We start from the raw sequence: 14,985 nt of genomic DNA on the forward strand, positions 1-14,985 counted from the left end.
TTATGTAGGGGAAAGACAGTATAAACTAATATTTTTAAACATATAGTTTATTCTTGACCTTGTGTTGGGCTTTTTTTTTTAATTCTCTGTATTTTAATCCATATTTTCCAGGAGATATAAATGAGATTTAGTGAGCATAAAATAGCACAAGTAGTGACAGAGTTAGTCAATCTGATTTTAAAGTTTCTCATTTATCACACCTAATAATATAAAGAAGAAGAATGAACACACACCTATTTTATATAATGAAAACAACAAGAACAACAAAAAAAACAATTTAGCAAATACCATCGCAGGTAATAGAAAATAGTATGCCTAGCGCACCATTTCAAAACCTGATTAAAACAAGAAGCACCGATGACCTCCTAACAAATCTGTATTTCTGCAGAAGAAATACAGATTTTTTTAGTACTGCTGCTCAAGAGACACTACAGTGGTCTCTACAATACATAAAAATATATTAGGTGATGTGCCTGAAAGTTAATCCACTACTATAAAGCACAGTTATATGCTTTCAAGGATTTAAAATTACCTGATCAAAGCAGGAATAAATGTATTTAAGATACTTAATTATCTCATATGAAACATTTTCTCAAGCACTTAAATCACAAAGTAATCAAGACAGTATGGTACTGGCACAAAAACAGAAATATAGATCAATGGAACAGGATAGAAAGCCCAGAGATAAACCCATGCACCTATGGTCACCTAATCTATGCCAAAGGAGGCAAGAATATACGATAGAGAAAAGACAGTCTCTTCAATAAGTGGTGCTGGGAAAACTAGACAGCTACGTGTAAAAGAATGAAATTAGAACACTCCCTAACACCATACACAAAAATAAACTCAAAATGGATTAAAGACCTAAGTGTAAGATTGGACACTATAAAATTCTCAGAGGAAAACATAGGAAAAACACATTTTGACATAAACCACAGCAACATCTTTTTTGACCCACCTCCTAGAGTAATGGAAATAAAAACAAAAATAAACAAATGAGACCTAATGAAACTTAAAAGCTTTTGCACAGCAAAGGAGACCATAAACAAGACAAAAAGACAACCCTCATAATGGGAGAAAATACTTGCAAATGAGGCAACTGACAAAGGATTCATCTCCAAAATATACAAGCAGCTCATACAGCTCAATATCAAAAAAACAAACAACCCAATCCAAAAATAGGTAGAAGACCTAAATAGACATTTCTCCAAAGAAGACATACAGATGGCCAACAAATACATGAAAAGATGCTCAGTATCACTAATAATTAGAGAAATGCAAATCAAAACTTCAATGAGGTGTCACAAATGGCCATCATCAAAAAATCTACAAACAATAAACGCTAGAGAGGGTGTGGAGAAAAGGGAACCCTCATACACTGCTGGTGGGAATGTAAATTGATACAGCCACTATGGAAAACAGTATGGAGGTTCCTTAAAAAACCAAAGATAGAACTACCATATGACCCAACAATCCCACTACTAGGCATATACCCAGAGAAAACCATAATTCAAAAAAACACATGCTCTCCAATGTTCACAGCAACACTATTTACAATAGCCAGGATATGGAAGCAACCTAAGTGTCCATCGACAGATGAATGGATAAAGAATATGTGGTACATATATACAATGGAATATTACTCAGCCATAAAAAGGAATGAAATTAGGTCATTTGTAGAGACGTGGATGGACCTAGAGAGTGTCATACAGAGTAAAGTAAGTCAGAAAGAGAAAAGTAAATATCGTATAATAAAGCATATATGTGGAATCTAGAAAAATGGTATAGATTATCTTAGTTGCAAAGCAGAAATAGAGACACAGACGTAGAGAACAAATGTATGGATACCAAGGGACAAAATGTTGGGTGGGAGGAATTGGTCGACTGGGATTGACACATATACATTATTGATACTATGTATAAAATGGGCAACTGATGGGAACATGCTGTATAGCACAGGGAACTCCCCTAGTGCACTGCAGTAACCTACATGGGAGGGAAGTCCAAAAGGGAGGGGATATCTGTATGTGTATGGCTGATTCATTTCGTTGTGAAGTGGAAGCTAACACAACAGTGTAAAGCAACCATACTCCAATAAAAATTAATTTTAAAAAAACTATTCATTCCCTGGTATTAATAAAACCGTTTAAAGTTATTTCTTTTTCCTCTAAAATATTTCCTATAAGTTTGAAAACTTACTCTTACAGAGACTCTGAAACATTTCACTGTTTAAGAGGGAGGATTTCCAGTGCCATTACCAGGAAAGCATGGTAATATTTGGGCAGAATGTGCTCCGTGATAGTAAGTTTATACATGACTAGAACACAAAAACAATATTTAATTTTCATCTCTAAGTTTAGTGAAGTGGAAACCATGCAATTTTTTCTGTCAAATGCTTACTAGCTTTCCTAACTCTGGAGTAGCTCTTCCATAAAATGAGCTATATAACTTTAAGGGGAGGTGTAAGGAGGTAGGAGAAAAACTAGACAATTGAGCCATGAAATTCTCTTTAAGAAGCTGAACTTTTATAAAAGATTTCTTTTGAATCCTAAAAAATTTTGTGCAGATGAATATTAATGTGCATGAATATCTAGTAATTTAAAAAATATATCACTATTCAAAACTTTGTAGAGGAAGCTACGTTTTTTTTTTTTTTTTTTTTTTTTTTTTTTGCGGTATGCGGGCCTCTCACTGCTGTGGCCTCTCCCATTGCAGAGCACAGGCTCCGGACATGCAGGCTCAGCCGCCATGGCTCACAGGTCCAGCCGCTCCGCGGCATGTGGGATCTTCCCGAACCGGGGCACGAACCCGTGTCCCCTGCATCGGCAGGCGGACTCTCAACCACTGCGCCACCAGGAAAGCCCAGGAAGCTACGTTTTAAAGCAAGAAATTTTATTCTCTAATTTTAAAAGTATCAGTGTTATTAATCAGAATCAATACATTACTGTTGTTTTTTTTTTTTTTTTTTTGCAGTACCCGGGCCTCTCACTGTTGTGGCCTCTCCTGTTGAGGAGCACAGGCTCCAGACGCGCAGGCTCAGCGGCCACGGCTCACGGGCCTAGCCACTCCGCAGCATGTGGGATCTTCCCGGACCGGGGCATGAACCCATTTCCCCTGCATCGGCAGGTGGACTCTCAACCACTGCACCACCAGGGAAGCCCAATACATTACTTTTAAAACATTAGTCCCCAATATATATTTAAGTTTTTCTCCTCCTTGAGGAAGCTACTTTGAATAAATATATATATATTTTTTATTGGAGTATAATTGCTTTACAATGGTGTGTTAGTTTCTGCTTTATAACAAAGTGAATCAGTTATACATATACATATGTTCCTATATCTCTTCCCTCTTGCATCTCCCTCCCTCCCAACCTCCCTATCCCACCCCTCCAGGCAGTCACAAAGCACCGAGCTGATCTCCCTGTGCTATGCGGCTGCTTCCCACTAGCTATCTACCTTACGTTTGGTAGTGTATATATGTCCATGCCTCTCCCTCGCTTTGTCACAGCTTACCCTTCCCGCTCCCCATATCCTCAAGTCCATTCTCTAGTAGGTCTGTGTCTTTATTCCTGTCTTACCCCTAGGTTCTTCATGACATTTTTTTTTCTTAAATTCCATATATATGTGTTATCATCGGATGAATGGATAAAGAAGATGTGGCACATATATACAATGGAATATTACTCAGCCATAAAAAGAAACGAAATTGAGTTATTTGTAATGAGGTGGATAGACCTAGAGTCTGTCATACAGAGTGAAGTAAGTCAGAAAGAGAAAGACAAATACCGAATATATATATATATTTTTAAAAAGAATATATAACATGTGACACCAAGATTGACTAGTCATGGGATACAGAAATAAGTATTGCAAGTAAGTCTTCATGTTAATGATCATAAAGTGATGAAGGTATACTCACATTAATTATATGACAACAACTTCCTATTTTTTACTTTATCAATATCAGTTAAGATTAATATTATGCAATATAAGGATACACATAACACTCAAGAATGAAATGGGATTCTAGGAAATTGATGACAATCATGTCATAGTTCTTGAATATCCTTGAATCTAAAGATAAAAATAGACCAAATAACTCAATAGAAAACCAGAATCCCATGGACAGCCTTTATAATGAAATTAGGCAATGAGATATCACTATAAACCCCAAGATAATGTGAATAGGGGAAAAAAAACAACAATAGCCAGAGGTCCTACCTAGTATCAATGTCTCTGGGGGGAAAGCAAAGAAAGCAATAGAGAATCTAACAGATCTGAGAACAGTAGAAGCCCAAATAGCCTATTTACTAAAAATCGTAACAGAACAATTCATATGCAGGAACTAAAATTAAGAAGAGGTTTACCTACTGCAAAAGTGAGTAAGTGGAGGGGTTTATGAGAAGTTGTGAAGGGTTTGGAGCAGCCTCACAAATTGAACATCCAGGGTTCACTGCACAATAGCAAAATAGTTTAATAAAATGATATAAAACATGAAAGAACATAAACCAGGATTATAAAAATTCTAAAATAAGATGACAGACCACAAGACATAATTAGAAATAAAAAATCATTTCAGATATGTAAACCAAACTAGAGGGAATGCAAGAACAAATAAATACAACAGATTAGAGTTGTAAGATAATAGTGAAAAAGATGAAATCTTAAAAATAAAAAAATTGAGAAAAAATTTTTAAAAAGGATTTGAGATACATGACAATTTCTAAAAATAGTAAAAAAAGAAAAAAAGAAAAAAGAAAGAGAGAGAGAGAAAGATAGAAAAAGAGAGAGAGAGAAATAAAGAGAAAAGAAAGTCCAAAATGGGTAACAGCAGTCTCTGAGGACAAATACCAAAACAAGGGAACAGAATAAATACCAGCTCAACTAAAATTAAAGTAACTTTTCTGAGCAATTAGAAAAAAATTGAAGTGTCAACCGTGAAAATGACTGAGTAGAGAACTCCAAAATCCCATCGTTCCACAAAAGAAGTGAATACGTTGGTGAGGATTGTCAGAAGTATCTTTACTAGAACTTAGAAACTAATCAAAGATTTCCAGCAACTAGGCAAATGTTTAATGAAGAAAAGCAAGAAACAGTTGAATCTCAATAAAAAAGATTAGTAGAGTTTTAATTTGCACTGGCCCCATCATCCACTCTCCAGCTGTGCAGCAGCCTTGAAGACAATAGCCTCTATTCTCAGTGGAGATTATAGCTTCCTAGGGAAACAGGGAGGGAACTAGATGAACCTTACTCTCAAAGAATTTTGGCTCTTCATTTTGAAATGTCTTGTGGTTACCTAAAGGGTCAGCTCAAAGGACTTGGCTTTATTTCACTTAACTCTGAACTTTCCTAAGACTGAGATGGCTACTTGGAAATGTGTTTGTCAAAAACATTTAAAGGCAAATGCATTAGCCACTGGCACTTGGGTTAACAGATACAGTTGGGGTAAACAATAGACAAATCTAAAAGTGTAGGAGGAAAGGCTATGGAATGAGATATTTCTGGGAATAAGGGCTATGAAAAGCTCCCACATACTACTGAGAATCTAGAAGACAACAGAATGCCCAGGGCTGGTGTATGAAAGGTGTGCCCCAACAATCAGAGCATGGCTGCAAATATTTGGATTTTTTGTTTTTTCTTGTTTCCAGGTATTTAGGGAAATTGCTGTCAAATCACAAGTTGACTACTATGATAATGAAACAGGAACTTCAAGGACTATACACAACAAAAAATATCGACTTTACAAATTTGTGTGGGAAATCCACTAAACAAACAAACAAATGAAAAACTACAAAAAACAGAACAGCAACAACAAAAATCCCCAGGGAACAGGAGAATCCAATTTTCAATACAAAAATTATGAGGCATACTACGAAACAAGAACGTATGACCCATACACAGGGGAAAAAAAGAAATTAGCATAAATTATCCTTGAAGAAACCCAGACATTGAACTCACAAGATAAAGATTTTAAGTCAATTATTTTACACATATTCATATTGCTAAAGAAAAGCATGGGAAAAGAACTAAAGAAAATAATGAAAACAATGTCACACCAAACAGAATACCAATGAAGAGAGAAAAATTATAAAAAGGAACCAAACTGCAATTCTGGAATTAAAAAGTATGATAACTAAAGTGAAAAATTCACTAGAGCACTTCAGCAGCAGATTTGAGAAGACATAAGAAAATATCAGCTAACTTGAGGACAAGTAAAATAAGATTAGGAAATCAGAGGACCAGAAAGGAAATAGAATGAATTAAATGAACAGAGCCTAAGAGATCCATATGTCAACATAGTCATAGTGGGAGTTCCTGAAAGAAGGGAGAGAGAGAAAGGTACAGAAAGATTATTTGAAAAAAGTAATGACTGAATTTCCCAAATTTGATGAAATACATGAATCTGCATATCCAATAAGCTCAATGTATTTAAAGTAAGATAAACTGAAAGAGATCAAAATTGAGATACATTATAATAAATTGTTAAAAGCAAACAGAAAGGAAGAATCCTGAAAATAGCAGGGATCCTCCATATGATTAAAGCTGATTTCTCATCAAAAACTGCTGAGGCTAGAAGCTGTGGGAAGGCATATTCAAAGTACTATAAGAAAAAGAAAAAGAACCTGTCAAACAAAAATTATGTATCTGGCAAATCTACCTTTCAAAAATGAAGGAGAAAGACATTCCCACATAAACAGAAACTGAAAGTTTGTTGCTAAAATACATGGCATAAAATAATGCTAAAAGGAGTCCTTCAGGACTTTGTTTGTTTTTTTTAATGTTCATCAGTGATATTGGCCTGTAGTTTTCTTTTTTTGTGACATCTTTGTCTGGTTTTGGTATCAGGGTGATGGTGGCCTCGTACAATGAGTTTGGGAGTGTTCCTCCCTCTGCTATATTTTGGAAGAGTTTGAGAAGGATAGGTGTTAACTCTTCTCTAAAAGTTTGATAGAATTCACCTGTGGAGCCATCTGGTCCTGGGCTTTTGTTTGTTGGAAGATTTTTAATCACAGTTTCAATTTCAGTGCTTGTGATTGGTCCGTTCATATTTTTATTTCTTCCTGGTTCAGTCTTGGAAGGTTGTACTTTTCTAAGAATTTGCCCCTTCCTTCCAGGTTGTCCATTTTATTGGCATATAGTTGCTTGTAGTAATCTCTCATGATCCTTTGTATTTCTGTAGTTGTTACTTCTCCTTCTTCATTTCTAATTCTGTTGATTTGAGTCTTCTCCCTTTTTTTCTTGTTGAGTCTGGCTAATGATTTATCAATTTTGTTTATCTTCTCAAAGAACCAGCTTTTAGTTTTATTGATCTTTACTGTTGTTTCCTTTATTTCTTTTTCATTTATTTCTGATCTGATCTGTATGATTCCTTTCCTTCTGCTAACTTTGTTTTTTTTGTTTTTGTTTTTGTTCTTTCTCTAATTGCTTTAGGTATAAGGTTAGGTTGTTCACTTGAGATTTTTCTCGTTTCTTGAGGTAGGATTGTATTGCTATAAACCTCCCTCTTAGAACTGCTTTTGCTGCATCCCATAGGTTTTGGGCTGTCGTGTTTTCATTGTCATTTGTTTCTAGGTAATTTTTGATTTCCTCTTTGATTTCTTCAGTGATCTTTTGGTTATTTAGTAGTGTATTGTTTAGCCTCCATGTGTTTATATTTTTTCCAGGTTTTTTCCTGTAATAACTATTTGTTGATGGCCACAAAATAAATATGTAATTTATGACAATAACAACATAAAGGGAGGCAGCTGGATAGGAAAAAAGTTAATGTGGGCTATTGTTACGAAGATGGTATTAACTCAAACAGTATTGTTATAAATTAAGATGGTATTTGTAATCTCCACAGGAACCACTAACAGTATAACTAGAAATCATTTAGTACAATATGAGAAAAAATCAAAATGCCAACTAGAAAATAATTATCTAACACAAAAGAACGTAGTAAAAAGGCATTGTGGGACAAAAAAATATAAGACATACAGAAAGCAAAATGGCAAAAGTAAGTTCTCCTTTGTCTGTAATTTCATTGACTATGAATGGATTAAACTCTATAATTAAAAGATTGAGATTGATAGGAAGGATTTTTTAAAAATTTCAACTATATTCTGTCTATAATATACACTCACTTCAAATTCCGTGACACAAATAGGCTGAACATCAAAGAATGAAAAAACATATTTCATGTAAACAATAAACAAAAGCAAGCTGGAGTAGCTATACTCAGCTCGAGTGGGTTGTTAATATCAGAAAATCTAGATTTTAAGTAAAAAATTGTTACAGGATATTACATAATGATAAAGGTATCACCCTATCATGAATATATAATGATTATAAATATGTATGCAATAACAACAGAGCTTCAAAATATATGAAGCAAAGATTGACACAACTGAAGGGAAAAATACAGTTCAACAATAATTCTTGTAGAATAAAACAACTAGATAAAAGATAAACAAAGAAATATAGGCTATGACTACTAAGAAACAATCATACCTAACAGACGTCTGTAAAACATCTCACCCAACAACAGCATAATACACAGTTTTCTTAAGTGCACATAGAACATTCTCCAACATAGACCATATTTTAGGCCACCAAAAAAAAGCCTCAGTGAATTTAACAAGATTGAAATCATACAAAGTATCTTTGTGATAACAATTAAATGAGTTTGGTAATCAATAATAGAAAGAAATTTGGGAAAGTCACAAATATGTGGAAAGTAAACAACACATTCTTAACCAATGGGTCAAAGAAGATATCAAAATAGAAATGAGAATATACTTTGAGATGAACTAAACTGAAAACACAATATATCAAAACTTATGAGATAGAGTGAAAGCAGTGCTCAGAGGGAAATTTATATCTGAAAACACTTTCATTAAAATCGAAGAAAGATCTGAAATCATTAACCTAAACTTCTACCTTAAGGAACTGAACAAAGAGCAAACTAAACCCAAATCAAGAAGAAAGAAGGAAATAAAAAGATTAGAGCAGCGATAAATGAAACAGAGAAGAATGATAGAAAAACAAAACTAAAAATTGATTCTTTGATTAGAATGAGTATAAGGATATTACTACTGACCTTATAGAAATAAAATAGATTATAAGAGAATACTATGAATGCTTGTATCCCAACAAATTAGATAACCTAGATGAAATGGACAAATTCCTAGAAACATACAAACTATCAAAACTGACTTAATGAGACACAGAAAATCTGAATAGACCTAATAAATAATAAAGAGATTGAATTGATAATCAAAAAACTTCAAATAAATAAAAGTCTAGGACAAGATGCTTTTAATGGTGAACTCTACTGAATGTGTAAAGAATAATTAACACCAATTTTTCTCAAATTCTTTCAACAAATGGGAGAGGAAAAAATTTCTACCTTATTCATGAGGTTAGTGTTACCCTGGTTACCCTGACCCCAAAGTCAGAAAAATACATTAGAAAAGGAAACTAAAGACCGATACAGCTTATGAATCTAGATGTAAAAATCCCTAATAAAATACTAGCAAGCTTAATTCAGCAGTATTTAAAAGAATTTTACATTATGATTCACTGTGATCCATTGGTCCATTAAGAGATCCATTATGATCCAATCTTCCCAGGAATACAAGGGTGGTTCAGTATTCAAAAATCAATTAACATAATACACCACATTAACAGAATAAAATTTTTTAAAAACCCACACAGTTATCATAAATTGATGCAGAAAAAGCATGTGACAAAATCTTAAACCATTAATAACAAAAATATTAAGTTATAAACATATACAATATGATTAAAAATACAGTAAGTCCCCTACATACGAACCTCAACTTGCGAACTTCCAAAGATGTGAATGTGTGTTCACATGTCCAAACACGTAAGTTAGTTCACACGTCTGGCTTACATTGTCATGTGCATGCATCCTCTACAAGTGGTTGTGCTTTTGTGTACTTCACTATATAGTTCTGTATAGAGTACAGTAGTACAGTATCTTTTTTTCAAGCCTAGGATGTCTGGAAGCAAGCGTAAAAGCAGTGGTGACATAGCTGGTACTGCTAAAAAGTGCCAAGCAATAACGATGGAAACAAAAGTGAAAATAATTGAGAGAGTGGAACATGGTGAAAAGATGGTAGGCATCACTAGTTCTTATAACATGAATTGTTCACCCAACGACATGATTCTAAAGAACAAGGACAAGATCATGGAACATGTGCAGTCTGCTGTGCCGATGATGTCAACAATACTATCGAAGAAGTGTGGAAAAGTGATGGAGGAGATGGAGAAACTTCTCAGTGTGTGGATGCAGGATCAGCATCAGCATCGAGTCCTGCTCAGCTTAATGCTGATTCAAGAGAAAGCGAAAAGCCTTTATGAAGACTTGAAGAAGAAACATGGGGAAGAATCAGAGGCACATCTTTTAAGGCCAGTCACTGCTGGTTTTATCGGTTCAAGGCTAGAGCCAACCTTCACGATGTAAAGTAAGTGGCAAGGGGCTTCCCTGGTGGCGCAGTGGTTGAGAGTCCGCCTGCCGATGCAGGGGACATGGGTTCGTGCCCCGGTCCGAGAAGATCCCACATGCCGCGGAGCAGCTGGGCCCGTGAGCCATGGCCGCTGAGCCTGCGCGTCCGGAGCCTGTGCTCCGCAACGGGAGAGGCCGCAACAGTTAGAGGCCCATGTACCGCAAAAAAAAAAAAAAGTAAGTGGCAAGGCAGCGAGAGTGTAGGTACAGTAGCTGCCCGGGAATTTCCTGAAACGCTTCAAGAAATTATTGATGAAGGTGCGTATTTACCTGAGCAGGTTTTTAGTGTGGATGAGACAGGACTGTACTGGAAGAGGATGCCAGACCTAAGTTACATCAGTAAGGAGGAAAGGTTGAAGCCAGGCTATAAAGCAGCAAAGGATAGGCTACTCTTTTGTTTGGTGGCAATGCTTCCGGGGAGATGAAGCTGAAGCCTCTCTTAGTTTATCATTCAAGAACCCAAGAACCCTTAAAAACAAAGCCAAGGGCTCTCTTCCTGTTATGTGGAAGAGTAACCGCAAAGCCTGGGTTACACAGGCCATTTTCCAGGACTGGTTTTTCCACCACTGTATCCCAGAGGTAGAGAAATATTGCTTGGGAAGGATGTCCCATTCAACATTCATTTGCTGCTCGACAATGCTCCAGGCCACCCCCTATTCATGGACGACTTTCATCCCAACGTCAAAGTAGTGCATCTGCCACCGAATACTACGTTGCTCATCCAACCTATGGACCAGGGAGTTATAGCAACTTGCAAGAAATATTATTTATGTCACACTTTTCCTCAGGCAGTAAAGGCGAGTGGTGAATCAGGAACAACCTTGCAACAATTTTGGAAGGACTATAACATCTACAAGGCCATAAAAAACATTGACCGTTTGGCATGAGGTTACAGCTGTCACCATGAATGGGGTTTGGAAGAACGTTTGCCTTCAGTTTGTTCACGATTTTCATGGATTTGAGAAGGTGGATGAGGAGTCCAAAGAGGTCTTCAGCAACCTAGTGACCCTCAGCACAAAGCTGAAGCTACATCTGCAAGAGGACTTCACTGAACTCCTTGCTGTGCAACACAAGGAGCTTACTAATGAAGACCTGATGGAACTGGAAGCCCAGAAAAAGGACAAAGAGAGACAAGAGGAAGAAGAAGTAACTGAAAAACTAATGAGATTCATGATGCAGGAAATGGCAAGGGGATTTTCTTACTGTGCTGTAAGATTAAAAATGTTTTCTTTATTTTTTGTGTGTTTGTTTTTTATGATTTGTGTGAAAAGTATTATAAACCTATTACAGTACAGTACTATATAGCCAATTTTGTTAGTTGGGTACTTAGGCTAACTTTGCTGGAATTACAAACAAATTGGACTTATGAACCTGCTCTCAGAATGGAACTCATTCGTATGCAGGGGACTTACTGTAGTGGAATACAGCGGACGCTGGAACAACACAGGTTTGAACTGAGCAGGTCCACATAGATTTCTTTGCAGTAAATACATACTACAGTACTACATGATCTGAGGTTAGCTGAATCCATAGATGCAGAATCTCAGATACAGAGGGCCAACTGTAAAATTATAGGCAGATTTTCCACTCTAAGGAAGGCGACACCCCTAATCTCCATGTTTTCAAGGGTCAACAGTATTTAGGAATAAATTTAACCAAGAAGTTGCAAGATTTATAGACTGAGAACTACAAAATATTGCTGAAATAAATTTTAGAATACCTCAATAAATGGCAAGACACCACACGTGTTGATGGATTTGGAACATTTAATATTGTTAAGATAGCTACTCTCCCCAAATTGATGCACCAATTCAATGCATTCCATATCAAAATCGCAATTGCCTATTTTATAGACACAGACAAGCTGATCCTAAACTTTATATAAAATTGCCAGGGACACAAATTAGCCAAACACTCTTGAAGAAGAAGAACAAACCTGGAGGATTCACACTTCCAGATTTCAAAACTTACTCTAAATCAACAGTAATCAAAACAGTGTGGTATTAGCATAAGAATAGATATATAGATCAATGGAATAGAATTTAAAATACAAAAAATTGGCATCTATGGTCAATTTCTTTTTGACAAAGGTGCCAAGACCATTCCATTTGGAAAGGATAGTATTTTCAACAAGTGGTGCTGGGAAACCTGGATATCCACATGCAAAAGAATAAATATGGATACATACCTCACACCTATGCAAAAATTAACTCAGTGTAAGAGCTGAAATTATAAAACTCTTAGAAGAAAACATAGAGTAAATATTCATGACCTTTGATTTGACAATGGACTCTTAGATATGACACCAAGGACAAAACCAACGAAAGAAAAATCTAGAATATTTGGATTTCAACAGAATTAACTTTTGTGCATCAAATATCACTATCAAAAAGGTGAGAAGACAGCCTTCAGAATGAGAGACAATATTTGTAAAAATTCAGAATATATAAAGAACTCTTACAATTCAACAAGAAAAAAAGAAAAAAACAGATTTTAAAAGGGGCAAAGAACTTTAATAGACATTATTCCAAAGAAGGTATACAAATGGCCAATAAGAATATGAAAAAAAACTCAATATCATTAGCCATTTAGGGAAATGCAAATTAAAACCACAATAAGATATCACTTCATATCCATTAGAACGTTATAATAATTTTAAAAATGGAAATAAGTGTTAATGGGAATGTAGAGAAATTAGGAACCTCATACATTGCTAGTGGGGATGCCAAATACTGCAGCTGCTAAGGAAAACACTTAGGAAATTCCTCAAAATTTAACATTAGAATTAACATGTGATCCACCATTCTATTCCTAGTTATATATCTAAGAGAACTGAAAACAGGTGTTAAAACAAAAACCTGTACACAAATGTTGATAACACAATTATTTATAATAGCCAAAAAGGGGAAATGACCCAAACATTTATCAACCGATGAACAAATACAGAAAACATTTTATAGGTACATATGGTGGAATATCATTCAGTCATAAGAAAGAATGAACTACTGATACATGCTCTAATACGTGTGAACCTTGAGACACTATGCTAAATAAAAGAAGTCAGACATAAAATTCCACGTATTGTATAATTCCACTTATAAGAAAGTGAAGATTAGTCAAAACCATAGAGACAGAGAGCAGATTAGTGGTTGCTAGGGGCTATGAGGAGAGTAAAATGAGGAGTGATTGCTTAATGACTATCAGTTTTATTTGGGGGGGTGATAAAATGTTCTGGTATTAGATAGTGGAGATGATTATAGATCTTCATGAATTTACTAAAAATCACTGAATTGTACGCTTTAAAATGGCTAAAATGATGAATTTTATGTTAAGTGAATTTTATCTCAAAAAAAATGGAAATTGCACATTAAAAGTACACAATGGCATACCTGAAAATACTGAGGCACGACAATCAACATTGAGATATTGCCTAGTAAAATTAGTTGACTTGAAAAGAAAATTCTTTTGGAAATACAAATATGAAGAACAACTTAATTAAGAAAAAGAAAATATAGATTCTCATCAGGTTTTTAAATACCAACATTTTATGTTAGAAGAAAATTGAGTGAGGTATTTAAGTTATTCAAGGAAAGAAAATGTGAGCCCCCAATTTTGTAACCAGCAATAGTGACTTTCAAGTGTAAAGGACACAAACTGTTTTCAACACTCAAGAACTCAGGAAGTGTTCCTGTGAACCCTTCCTGAGTAATCTACTTTAGAATGAGCTTCAGACAACAGAAAAGTATCAGAAGATATCAACGTAAGACCTGATGATGAGCATTACATATATATTTATTATAGGACTAAAATTAAATGAGGGTTAAAAGAATCTAATATATATAATCTATATGCTCTAACAATGCATATATAGCATAGTTATAAAAGTTGAGTCCATTCGGGTAGTTTACACTTTACCAGAAATTTGCCCATTTCACTTAAGTTTTCAAATTTATTGACATAAAGTCAGTCATACTAATCTCATGTATTTTAATGGTTGCTGAATATTTATTTTCATCTCCTTTTTAATTCTTAATATCATTCACTTGGGCTTGCATTCTCTATCCTTTTCTCTTTATCACTCTTGCCCAAAGTTTATCATTTTTATTAGTCTTAGCAAAAAAACAGCTTTTACCTTTGATGAAACCCTGTTGTATTGTCCCCACTAATTTCAACTCTTATCTTTATTGTTTCATTTCTTATACTTTCTTTGCTTTTGTTCCTAGTCATTTTTTTAAATTTCTTGAGTTCAATGACAATTTTTAGCATTTCTCTTATTCCAATAAACATTGAAGGCTATAAATTTCCCTCAAAAATCACTTTATCTCCTTCTCAAAGTTCTGATAGGTATTATTTTAACTATCATTAATTTTCCATTATAAATTCTTATTGGGGCCTGCTCAGGCTCCAGACTTTTTCCCCCTGTGATGAGCATGTGGGCCATTAAAATCCTGCCTCTGGGGCTCCATGGATTAT

The sequence above is a fragment of the Hyperoodon ampullatus genome (genome assembly GCF_949752795.1).
Source record: "Hyperoodon ampullatus genome assembly, chromosome: 6".
Taxonomy (NCBI): domain Eukaryota; kingdom Metazoa; phylum Chordata; class Mammalia; order Artiodactyla; family Ziphiidae; genus Hyperoodon; species Hyperoodon ampullatus.